The sequence below is a fragment of the Bombus flavifrons genome, chromosome 7 (assembly GCF_040668555.2).
Source record: "Bombus flavifrons isolate JBK064 chromosome 7, iyBomFlav1_principal, whole genome shotgun sequence".
Taxonomy (NCBI): Eukaryota; Metazoa; Arthropoda; class Insecta; order Hymenoptera; family Apidae; genus Bombus; species Bombus flavifrons.
In genome coordinates, this window is record NC_138448.1 from 6948534 (window position 1) to 6959256 (window position 10723).

The window sequence follows — 10723 nt, forward strand, 5'->3', positions numbered from 1 at the left end:
TTCTATGTTGATCTTCTGTTTTACATTACTGAACTCTGTAATACTTTGGTACTTTAGTACTTTCTTCGATGCTTCCAGTGATAATTCAAAGCTAACACTGTTATGCGCATTTCGATAAAAATTTGTTTCACTTTAACGAGTCTTCGTCTAAAGATTTCCATAAAGCATTTAAATTCCAAGTTACATTCTCTTTTAGCCTTTTGTTCTCTTCTACGTAGCAAGTACTAATTCCAAGTTGGTGTATCGTCAAATTAAATCCTCTTATTTATAATTCACCTTTGCAACAGCCTAGACTAATCGTCTTTTCTTTATCTGAATACGTATGTTCCTGAAGCAGGAGAGTTAGGTGAGTAATTCTAGCAGGAAAGAGGGGAACCTCGTGGATAGCCGCGAAGCGAGCCTGCAGGCAAAACGACTGGACGAGATCGGCGTGGATGTGTGCGGACACGAACAGGTACGTTCATAGACGAAGAAAAGGTAAGGGTGGCACGCGCGGCCCGCTTCTATCGCTTCCGGGCATCAGCGTGCTCGCGAGCCGCGGCTAATTGCTCTTTAATGCAAGCGAGCGAGCGAGCGAGCGAGCGCGTTGCTTTTCTTAGACGCCGAGGGAAACTGACCGCCGTCCTAGACGGCTGTAAGAAGCAGAATATGCGAGATTTATGCCGGCCCCCGGACTTTTCGTTACGCTTTGTTTGGAACATGGTTCTAGTTTTGAGAAAACTCTCGGTGCCTCTCTTCCTTCTTTTTAATTGCGACGGATAACTGTGCCTCTGATATCGATCTACAGCTGAATACTTAGATTACAATATCGTTAATAACCGAGGAATACGCGTAGAGATTGAGAAATATCGTAGAAAGTTTCTTGTTTCAATTTAAATCGTCACGATGTTGAGTAATGGTTTTTTCAGAAATATTTCAATCTGGTTACGTTGCTGATTTGCAGAATTTTGTCAATTCCTATCCCCACTCAGTTTAGCACTGTTGTAAATTCTTTTATATCTACATACATGTTGACCATGTGCGTTAACCGCTTGATTCTCATAAGCACCAACAGGTGTTCCCTTTTATTCGTTTGACAGCATAAGCAAATCGCTGGCTTATGGGTTCTAATGCACCCTAATGACTTTATTTTAGTATCAATTTCAGTGTGTTAATTTATAGTAGCGTTAACACGGTCTTTGGTTTTGTTGTTATTCTTTACCACAATAACGAGATATGCTAAAAAATAATGTATTTCACATGTATTTCGAAACAACTTCTGTGCTCCGTTCGATCTCAATTTTCTTTAAAATCATGTCAAAAACCACAAAATCTATTCATAAAAATAAAGATCGAGTGATTGGAAAAAATTAATCAAAGATAGCAGACTTCCTTCCGATCAATGATACAGAATAGAGTCCCATCCCCTTCTACGATATGTATAGCGCAGGAGACTCTCGAATAAGTCTTAACAAAATCGTTAATGTTTATTTCCCATAAATAGCTGAAGGTACGTGTTTTTATATCTGCCGAATAAATCCAAGAATTCTCGACGACAAAGAAATAATTATTCTCTGAATCGTATGTCGTGAATTCTTTGACACTTGATTATGCCGTCAAAGGGTCAATGAATCTTTCTACTATCAAGCTGACTTGAAATCGTGTTCTCCTCGTGTTTCGCTTTACGTCGATTCTTACCGTGGAAAACGTGGTTGGTCGCAGGGACCACATCTGTCGAGGTGGGCTAGTTAACGTGCGCTCGGTTCGCGGTAGAGAATGGACGACAGAAAAGTACATAATACCTGGCTGGGATAGTAAATTTTATAAAATAATACCCTCTATGGGGCTGCATATTCATTTTTCCGGAGGGTCCTCCCCACGGTTCCCGGTGTCCGGCCTGAGTCGTCTACATATGTATGAGCTTCTGCTCGACTCCGTTGGTCACGCCTCGGCGAATCGAGCTTTCTGCCCTTCATTTTTCCTGCCTGTGTTATACCCCGTGTACGCGGCCCGCGACCGAACAAACAACCGAGGCTGACCCGAAAAAAGCCGGGTAAACCGGATGATTAGCACTCTTCGACTTCCTTCCTTCCTTCCGTGTGCAAGCTGCATAACGACGCTCGACTTTGGATGGCTTCGAGCGCTCGTAATTCCTTGTGAATGCACGCCGAAGCTGAAGAAAGCTTTCGGTGCACGTTGCTTCTCGTATTGTTTCACTTTTTTTTTAGTAAGAATTTTTTATTGCCTCGTCACTGGACTACGGATTTTCTATCTTTGCGAAGAGAACGAAAGAGGTGAGATCTAAATAGTAATTTGCTTTGCTTAATAAAAGTAGTAGAAATTATGACGAGTGTACTTCCGACATTTTATATATTTTTCTACATCATACGCATCCCTTGGATTTTTACAATTTCATATTTATCGCAGACGCGAAAAGATCATCGATCAAAATTCTTATGACGCTATGCGATTAATATAGTATAATACTTGTTATGCCACGTTCATCGTCTGTCTCAATTAATATTAGATAAGGAGAAAAGAAAGAAACATTAGTTCACTCTAACACAGCAAGAAAGTAAAAATCTGCTCATTCACGATTTTGTCATATGGCAGATGATATGTGCTTCGGACATTTTGTATCGTATTTGTTTCTTAACAAAATTTCATTTTCCTAATTGTTCCAGACACGACGTTTTTTCGTAACACTTATACAACGATATAATTTTCCAGCTCCAACCCTGTACAATCTTTCACTTTGTTCTGTGTGAAACTTTTCCAATTAAATACACCATTTATGCTCATTTTCACACCATGACGTACCTACCTAACAATCCACACTTTTAATACCTTCGCAATTGTTTAAACTAATGTTCGATCGACCTCTCCGTATCCTGCCGTGGCGGGAACTTTGACGAGGGTTTAATTGCGGATCGGTTGGTACACTGGCGTCTTCCTTTCGTTTTCGTGGAGAGTTTGCGGCGGAGGGGCGGCCGCTTCTATAAAATTGTAGCCCCTTATCGTCGCAGAGGAAACGAAACATTAAATCGACTCCGACGGAGGGGGCGGGCTGTTTCGGTGGGTGCGTCCGAGATTTCCTGTGCGGACTCTGGATGCTAGGAAGGATGACTTCCTACCTAGCGTACAGGGCGCGTCCATCGCTGCGCGCTGGCGTCATCGAGCTAGATTTATTCGATACAAGGAGGGAACGCGTAACAAGAATTCTCGCGCTGGCTCATCTTATTCTTGCAACGCACGCGATCCAGCGTTGCTTCTTTCCATTTCGATTCCAACTTCCTGCCATGATTCTTGATTGGACTATCTTTTGATATAGCACGAAGTACATTGCGCCTACGTTTGTTCGTACGTGTGTTCGTTCGTAGGTTTTGCGAAGCTCGTAGATCTCGTACTTCGTAGATATCTATGGAGAAGGAGAGCGATGAAATTATTAGAAATACTTTGAGATACCTGGTATTTTTGATGGAATGTTTTATGTATAATCAGAAATCTTCCGTTACTTACGATATTCCATGAATCGTTCTGTGATTCCAATTTCTGAATTTTATCTTGTACTTATTGTTAAATAGACATAGAAAAAGAAACATTATTTTTAACCTTCGTATTACTCATTTTTATGAAGCAGAAAATGTTATACAACACGAGCTCTGTATAAATTATACAGAAACTCTGTATAAATTGGAAACCAAGGAACTGGAGATCTTCAAGTTTACTACTATCCTTTTATTAGTCTCATTTATCTGATGGTAACTTTACAGATAGTACAGATATACCTCATAAAGTATTCTGGAATGCTATCCAATATATTCAATCAGAATACAATCTCAATTTCTCCAATCATAAGTAACTTGAACGCTTGTATTAATCAAATCTGACCAAAATATAGAACATACATTGTACGAAGTAGATTAACCAGGAGATCAACATCCGCAATCCTCTCAACACATCTAATAGTAGAATCAGACGATCCGTTTCAGACAGCGCTACTAATGCCTGTACGCACTCGTCGATGACACGTTCCACAACACGTATTCCATATCATCGTCCGCATAACGCGTCCACTGCTCATGACGTCTTACACGCAATCTTTTCTTGCTTTTCTTTTTCTTATTATTATTTTTCCACATAAGCTTGCTCGCAATATCGCGATATCTAAACAAGTTTATCATTAATGCAGCAGTAGTGGCGCATTACTAGGAATTTGTATATAATGGTGCTATGTACATATGTAATGCGCCGGCCCACACATAATGGCGATATCATAAGATACGAACCAATAGCGGCAATTGTATGGAAATATGTATCTATGAATGAAGACACTTTCATTTATGAAACCAGATACTTATGTACCGGACACGGGCGTTGTAACATCCTGCTATTATGTGTCCTTACCTACTGCTCCTCCCTCCTCCACGTCTTTCCTCCTCCGCTTCGCTATCGTCTACCTCGCCTCCTCCCTTCGTTGAGCCACCTTCTGCTACCGTCATACGCTTTTATAGATTGGCGTTCGTTCGATGCTCGAGTTTATGCGCATATCGATGAGCATCGTTGCCTCTTTCCTGTATTAACTTGGATTCTCGCTGAAAAATCCGGATAAATTAGCTGTAACTGTTATCGCGAATCGTTATTTTTCAATTTACTTATCAGATATGTGGTCATTTGTTATATAAATTTCTGGAGGAGATGGTCAGAAGATTTAATATTACAAGGATTCGAAAGTAAGTTTGCGAAAAATACTTCGAGAGATTTGTAGGAGACGATAGCCAGAAAGTTTAGCATGAGGCTAACTTGAGATCAAAGTATGGAAAGAATCTTAGAAAAGAGAAATGATTTGGGGAAGAATTCTTAAAATATTTCATATGGTACAGATTCGAAAAGAAGCGTAGAAGAAAGGTTTATATTGGAGGAATTTCTGGCTGAAGGAAATATACGGAAAATTTAATTTGATAGAAATTGGGGAAGAATCTTAGAAAGAAAGAAAATATAGAAATAAGCTTTGAAGAATTTCTAAAGGAAGAAGATGTATAGAAAATTTACGTTCGTAAACATTGGAAAGGAACTTTTAGAACAGAATTTGAAGGAAACATTTTTGGGGGAAGAAGGTCGTTAGAAAATTTATTTTAATAAGATTTCGAAAAGAATCTCGTGAAAAGAACGTAGGAAGGACACTCGAAAAGAAATTGCTAAAAAGCGATTTTTATATCCGAGTCTCAGTTCATTCATATATGATGTGGTCAGGAGGTACGAGGATTCCTCCGGTTTGTAGATCGTCAAGCAAAAAGGGACGAGCAAGCAACCCTTCATCGAAGGAGGTGGCGGAGGAGGAAGAAGGCTGGCGAAAGAGGCGAAGCCAGTCAGGGAAGGGAAAGGAAAGAACGAGGCTGAATGCGGTGACTGTGACGCTTTCCGGTCAGGTGCCGCCCTGACGATCCTTCTCCTTCCAACTTCCATTTAGATCCACTCATTCACTTACTTTTACCCTCCTTCCTTTGCCTTCCCCTCGATCTCTTCCTCCTGAATCGTCCTCCTCGTCGTAAGAAGGAAAATAGAGTGCACGCAGAGGAAAACAGGAAATTAATCCTTTCTAAATCGAGATCGCGAGACTTGAAAAAGAAAAAAAAAAAGAGAAGAGAAAAAACAGAAAAGACGATGTTTACAGAGTCAAAGTAATCGATTTTAGAAATTCAAATTTTTCATCGGAATTCTATAAATTTGCAAATTGTTGCATTCATGGGTATTCTGATAATTCTTTGTTAAATATTTTTTCGTGTACCCGTCGTTTTGATTCCTTTTATCAACAGTGTGTACGTATTAGTGGTCAGTAATGTTAGCTGAGCACACTTTAACATTCCTAATCACTCGAAAATCTTGCAACAATGAATTAAATAGCCTCTGTGTTAGATTCAGATTTTATTTCTGATTCTCAGTGTGTTGTGAATCGAGAATGATGGATAGCAGGAAACAAACGAATTTCGCTGGTCAGTAATATCCGACAGTTCGCATCAGAAAAGAAGATACCGAACGTTTCTTTCTATTTACCAGGTTATTACCGGTGTAATTATCGCGCTGCCTCGGGAGGCCATTGTCACAATGGGCGTCCGGAGTTTCCCTACGATTATCGTACCGAAAATCTCTCGCTGGCCAACCAACTCCTCGTCAGCTTCCTGCCTGCGACGGACAACGATTATTTGTCGCAACAGCACCGTAAATTCTGCCAGAGAGGAAGGAAAACGGAAAATTAGTCGAAGGAATGACAGCTTTCCATCCTGGTGATCGCCGTTTACCAGACGTGTTGAATGTTTAAATTGAAACGGTTTCTTTTTATAGAAGAACGAACAGGCAGATACAGTTTAACATTCGTCACTAGATAATGTTGAATTTTCGTTATTTTAGGTATCCTGAATTTCGAATACGATTGATTAATTCTATTAACTCCAATTATTACGTTTCATTTCTACTTCTTACGAATCCTCTTGCAATTTACATTTCAATTTCTGTGCCTAGTCATTTCCTTATTTTCTGTATATCTTATTATTTCAAACTTACCCCAACAGGTGCACGATTTACCTTTAATTAATTTTCCAACAAACTTTATCCATCTGGATATTTCGATCTTATTTTTTCGTCATATATCTTACATATACCAGCGAGTTTACTATATCGAACCACTTTTCAATATTCTCTAAGCCCATCATATTTAGCTATTTTTTAAATATTCCACCCGAATTTTATATTCAGCGTTTAAAATACCCACGCCATTTATTTTTCTAATTAATTTGAATTCAGCGTAGCCTAAACTTAACCCGCTCAACCCCCGAACAAACTTCATCCACCTAAATATTTCAACCTTTCCCTCGAACAGAGAGCCTCTAGAACAGCTATAAAACTTTGCACATTAACGTCCCTTTTCAACCCCATCTCTCGCAACACAAAACGCACCCTTAATTATAGGACCGTGCGTTGTTTTCGCAAAAGCGGGGCGACGATAATCTTGCACCTCGTTGTAGTTTCTCCATGATTATCCTACCGAAAAATCTCCTTCTCTCGTTTGTGTGCACCGTCGTTGGTCGGTGTCGACTTCCTGTACCTGCCGGGTGGACAATGACCAGCACTTGCCGCAATGGCAACGGGGCAGACGCGCTCCTAATATCTGCTCGGCCGATCTGGTTCGCGGAAGCCGACGATACCTGTGCATAAACGTATGTAGGTACGTATGTTGGTACGTGCACGCGCTCAAACCTTCTCCACTACATACGCAATACGCGACCATAAGCACAGTGTACGTATGTGCATGCGCTCCACTATTCTTTCTTTCCTCTCCTTCCTGTCCCCTTCGATTCGCGTGCGTTCCACAGATACGCTGTTTTTTGCTCGCTTGAATTTCTATCGTCGTCTAGGAATTTCGATGTTTCGGCTTTTATTTTTAATTATTATGGATGAGGTGTGTTACAAATATCGTTTAGAAACTCCAGTTCTATTAAAACGCAACCCTTAACATTCTCACTGGTCTACGAACTTCAACTTTCCATAGTTGATCACGGTAATTTGCCTGACTCCACTTTTAGTTTGCGTTTTATCTTATCATCGATGATTCATATCGCGTAAAATACGAAGTACGAAATAAAATCGGATATTCTTAACTCAAATACCTAAAATATCGCAAAGTCCGATACGTAATTAATGATCCAATGATACCAATTATGAGTAAAAACAAATTTCAAAGTTTTCAAAAACTGTGAAGAAACCTGTCCTAAAATTCTAGTTAGTTTCATTGGATTTGGTAAAAAAAAAGTTCAGTATCTAATCCTAAATAACTTTCACGATTACTAGTAGTCCAACAATATTCAAAATCCAGCACCTAATCAACTACTTTCACAATCGTCGATCCAGATCAAACGATACTCGTTAAGGATTAAGTAAATTTCAAAGCTACCAAAAAATCGGAAAAATCTCGACGAAACCTGTTCCAAAAATCACCTGTCTGGTTGGTCGGAGACTCGTCCCAGGTGGTCAGGTTTGCATGCGTCTCTTCCACTTCCTAGAGCGTGCATCCCCACGCGGCTACGGACACGCGTGACGCGTACACTCACCAGGAGGACTCGTGCTCTCTCGCGACGACCGGGGGGAGCACCGATTTCATCGTGGACGAGGGGTAGACGAGGAGGCGGAGGTGGAACACCTCCGGAGAGGGTTTCTGGAAGGAGGATATGATGGCTCGTGGCGTTATGCTCCGCGAACTGTTATGCTCCTCGGGCACCACCGGACCATAAGCTAGGCTACTTCGCTCCCGTACGCTCGGCGCAACAGCCGCCACGTTTCTTGTTATATTAGCGCATCGGCGTCGCCCGACTAAAGCCAACGAATCATCCTCGAATCATCTTCTTCCATCCAGTTCACCAAGTTCTTTCTCATTCTTCTTCTCTATAGTTTTTGAAATAGTTCTTGCTCCTCTCTTCCTTAGTTTAGTTGTGCAAGATCGAAGATTTTTAATTTTCTGGGGGTAGTTGGAAATGGTTGAATGTTTTCTACAAAGCTGTAAGTCTTTAATTAAGGTTCTGTGTTGATAGTAGTTAGGTAATATTTTATTCTGTATTTACTTGTATACATGTCTGATATTCTTTAGGACGTCTTTATAATTCCGGCGCGATGATTTATAATATTTGTTCATACGTGATATTCTCTGCGAAATAGTATAACAATTAATTAGATGTATATAGAACCGTTTAGAAACCAAACTAATCAACTCGATCAAATCTCGTTAACGTTAGATCGTAATCAGACATTTTATACGTTACAGTCTAATAGCGTCTAATTCTACAGAATTCTATTTGAAATATTCTACTTTATCCGGTAGGATAGTCTATTCTACTTGCATTACCGAAACAATGACTTTGAAATATTTTCATGTAACTAAGTTGAGCTGTCGTACGGAAACATATTTACGTAAAAACGTCTAATATCCAATGCTTCCAGTAACATAATTCCAATAACAATCCAAGTATTTTTACATAAAACTATTTTTATATAACAGCTCGAGTTAGTTATATAAAATCATTATTATTAAATATTTAAAAATGCCCAGAATCCGATGTTTCGTTAATATAAATGTAATAAGCTGTCTTTCCAAAGTAGAATATTCCGGTGAGCAGAATTCAGTAGAGTCAGACGCCAATGGATCTAGGCACGAGCCACGAGTCTGCGTCGAATATGCCTCGCAGTCTCTGACCCGCAGTTCCTCTCTGAGGTACAGTGTTCCGGGGAGGCGGAGGTGGACGAGCATCACGATGAAGAGGTGGAGGAGAAGGACGGTGGAGAAAGATGGCGCGGGAGGAGAAGCGGAGGAAGGAGCATGTTCGTCGTTCAGCATGCGTAAGGAGCGCTGTGTGGCATTATGCACGGGCCCGTAAGGCTGGCCTGAAACGAGCGAATAAGAAAGTAGTTAAGGCCTCGACTGGCGGAGGTGGTTGCACGGATCGAGGCATTAGTTACCGGAGGAGGAGAGGGTCGACAGGGGGAGAGGCCTGCTGCCACGCGCTACCTGTCTCTCCTCTCTCTTCTGATGCGCTTCTCCGCTTCTCCTCCACCTCGTCACTTCCTCCTCCCTCCTCGATCCAAATTTTATACACTCGTTCTAATATACATTTATGTCTTTGGCTTTTTTATTCAAATCCTTTATCGTCGATAGAAAACTTTCTTCCACTTTTCGCTCCACTCTTTTCAATACATTTTTCCTCCTTTTTTACGTTTTTCGATTATTCATCGTTGATAGAAAACGTTGATCTTCCATTTTCTTTTTGCCCGCGTTAGACCGTCCTATTCTACTTCTTGAACGTCTTCACGATGTTTTCCTTTCTTGCGTTCTCCATATTTGAATGACTCGAAGAATCGACAGACACGGCTTAGATAATTCAAATATAAAACGCGGTACAATCTCTAATCAACAATGCAATGAAAACAGTGTTCATCTTCCCAATAAAGAATGTATTAATAATAGCGGTAAATCGTAATTACACTTGAATTTTATATCAAGCAAGTTCCATATGAGGATTAACAGTAACGATGAATCTCTTCTTAGCTTCTATAACAGAAATGAAGTAAATTATCAAAGGTACGTTAGAATAGTTATAAGTAACATATAATATATATAACATAAGTAATACAATAGTTACAATAATTATAATAATTATATTATAAGTCAACTATAAGTACCGATTGTAAAAATCTTCTACATAGAATCGTTCCAAATTTCTATCCAATTGATAGAAATACAGCATTTCGTCGTTCGCCACGAAGCTTCTACGCTGTCTTTTTCTCTCTTCTCGAAGTCCCCTACTCTTTCTGATTCCCGCAACTCTTCCTCCCCGTTCTCCGTGCCATTCCTTCATCTAGCTCGAGCGATCATCCTCCGTGCCGTAATGTGTAACAACGACTCGTCACACTCTGCTTGCCGGCGCACACGATAATTGCCCTCATTATAGTTATTTAAAAAGCGCTGCCGCCTCCTCCGCGGCGATCGAGCCGCGATATAAGGACGCGAGTGCTCGCGCGCCAACGCGAGTTAATCGAGACGATAGTTAAAAAGAAGGGGTAGAGAAGAAGCGAAGATCGAAAGAAAAGAGGGAACGAGGCAGGGTAAAAAATAAAAGAAGAAAATTGGCCGCGTATGGTCGTGCGCCTTCGTTGTACGATCGTAAGTCTGTCGCGTTACCATAGGCAGTTTCAGCCAGTT

At 40.5% G+C, this 10723-nt stretch overlaps 1 long non-coding RNA gene across 4 annotated transcripts; it reads right to left on the reverse strand.

The window, feature by feature from the left end:
• Positions 1-126: 126 nt before the first annotated feature.
• LOC138181584 (uncharacterized) lies at positions 127-10058 on the reverse strand. 4 transcript variants are annotated; one of them, XR_011173538.1, is made up of 6 exons: positions 8592-10058; positions 5468-8488; positions 4387-4574; positions 4219-4298; positions 3499-4146; positions 127-3397 (listed from the first exon to the last, which is right to left on the reverse strand). It is a non-coding gene; the product is annotated as an uncharacterized LOC138181584 (long non-coding RNA). The 4 variants fall into 4 exon arrangements; XR_011173540.1 differs by lacking the exon at positions 4219-4298; XR_011173539.1 differs by having other exon boundaries at positions 3888-4298.
• Positions 10059-10723: the final 665 nt, after the last annotated feature.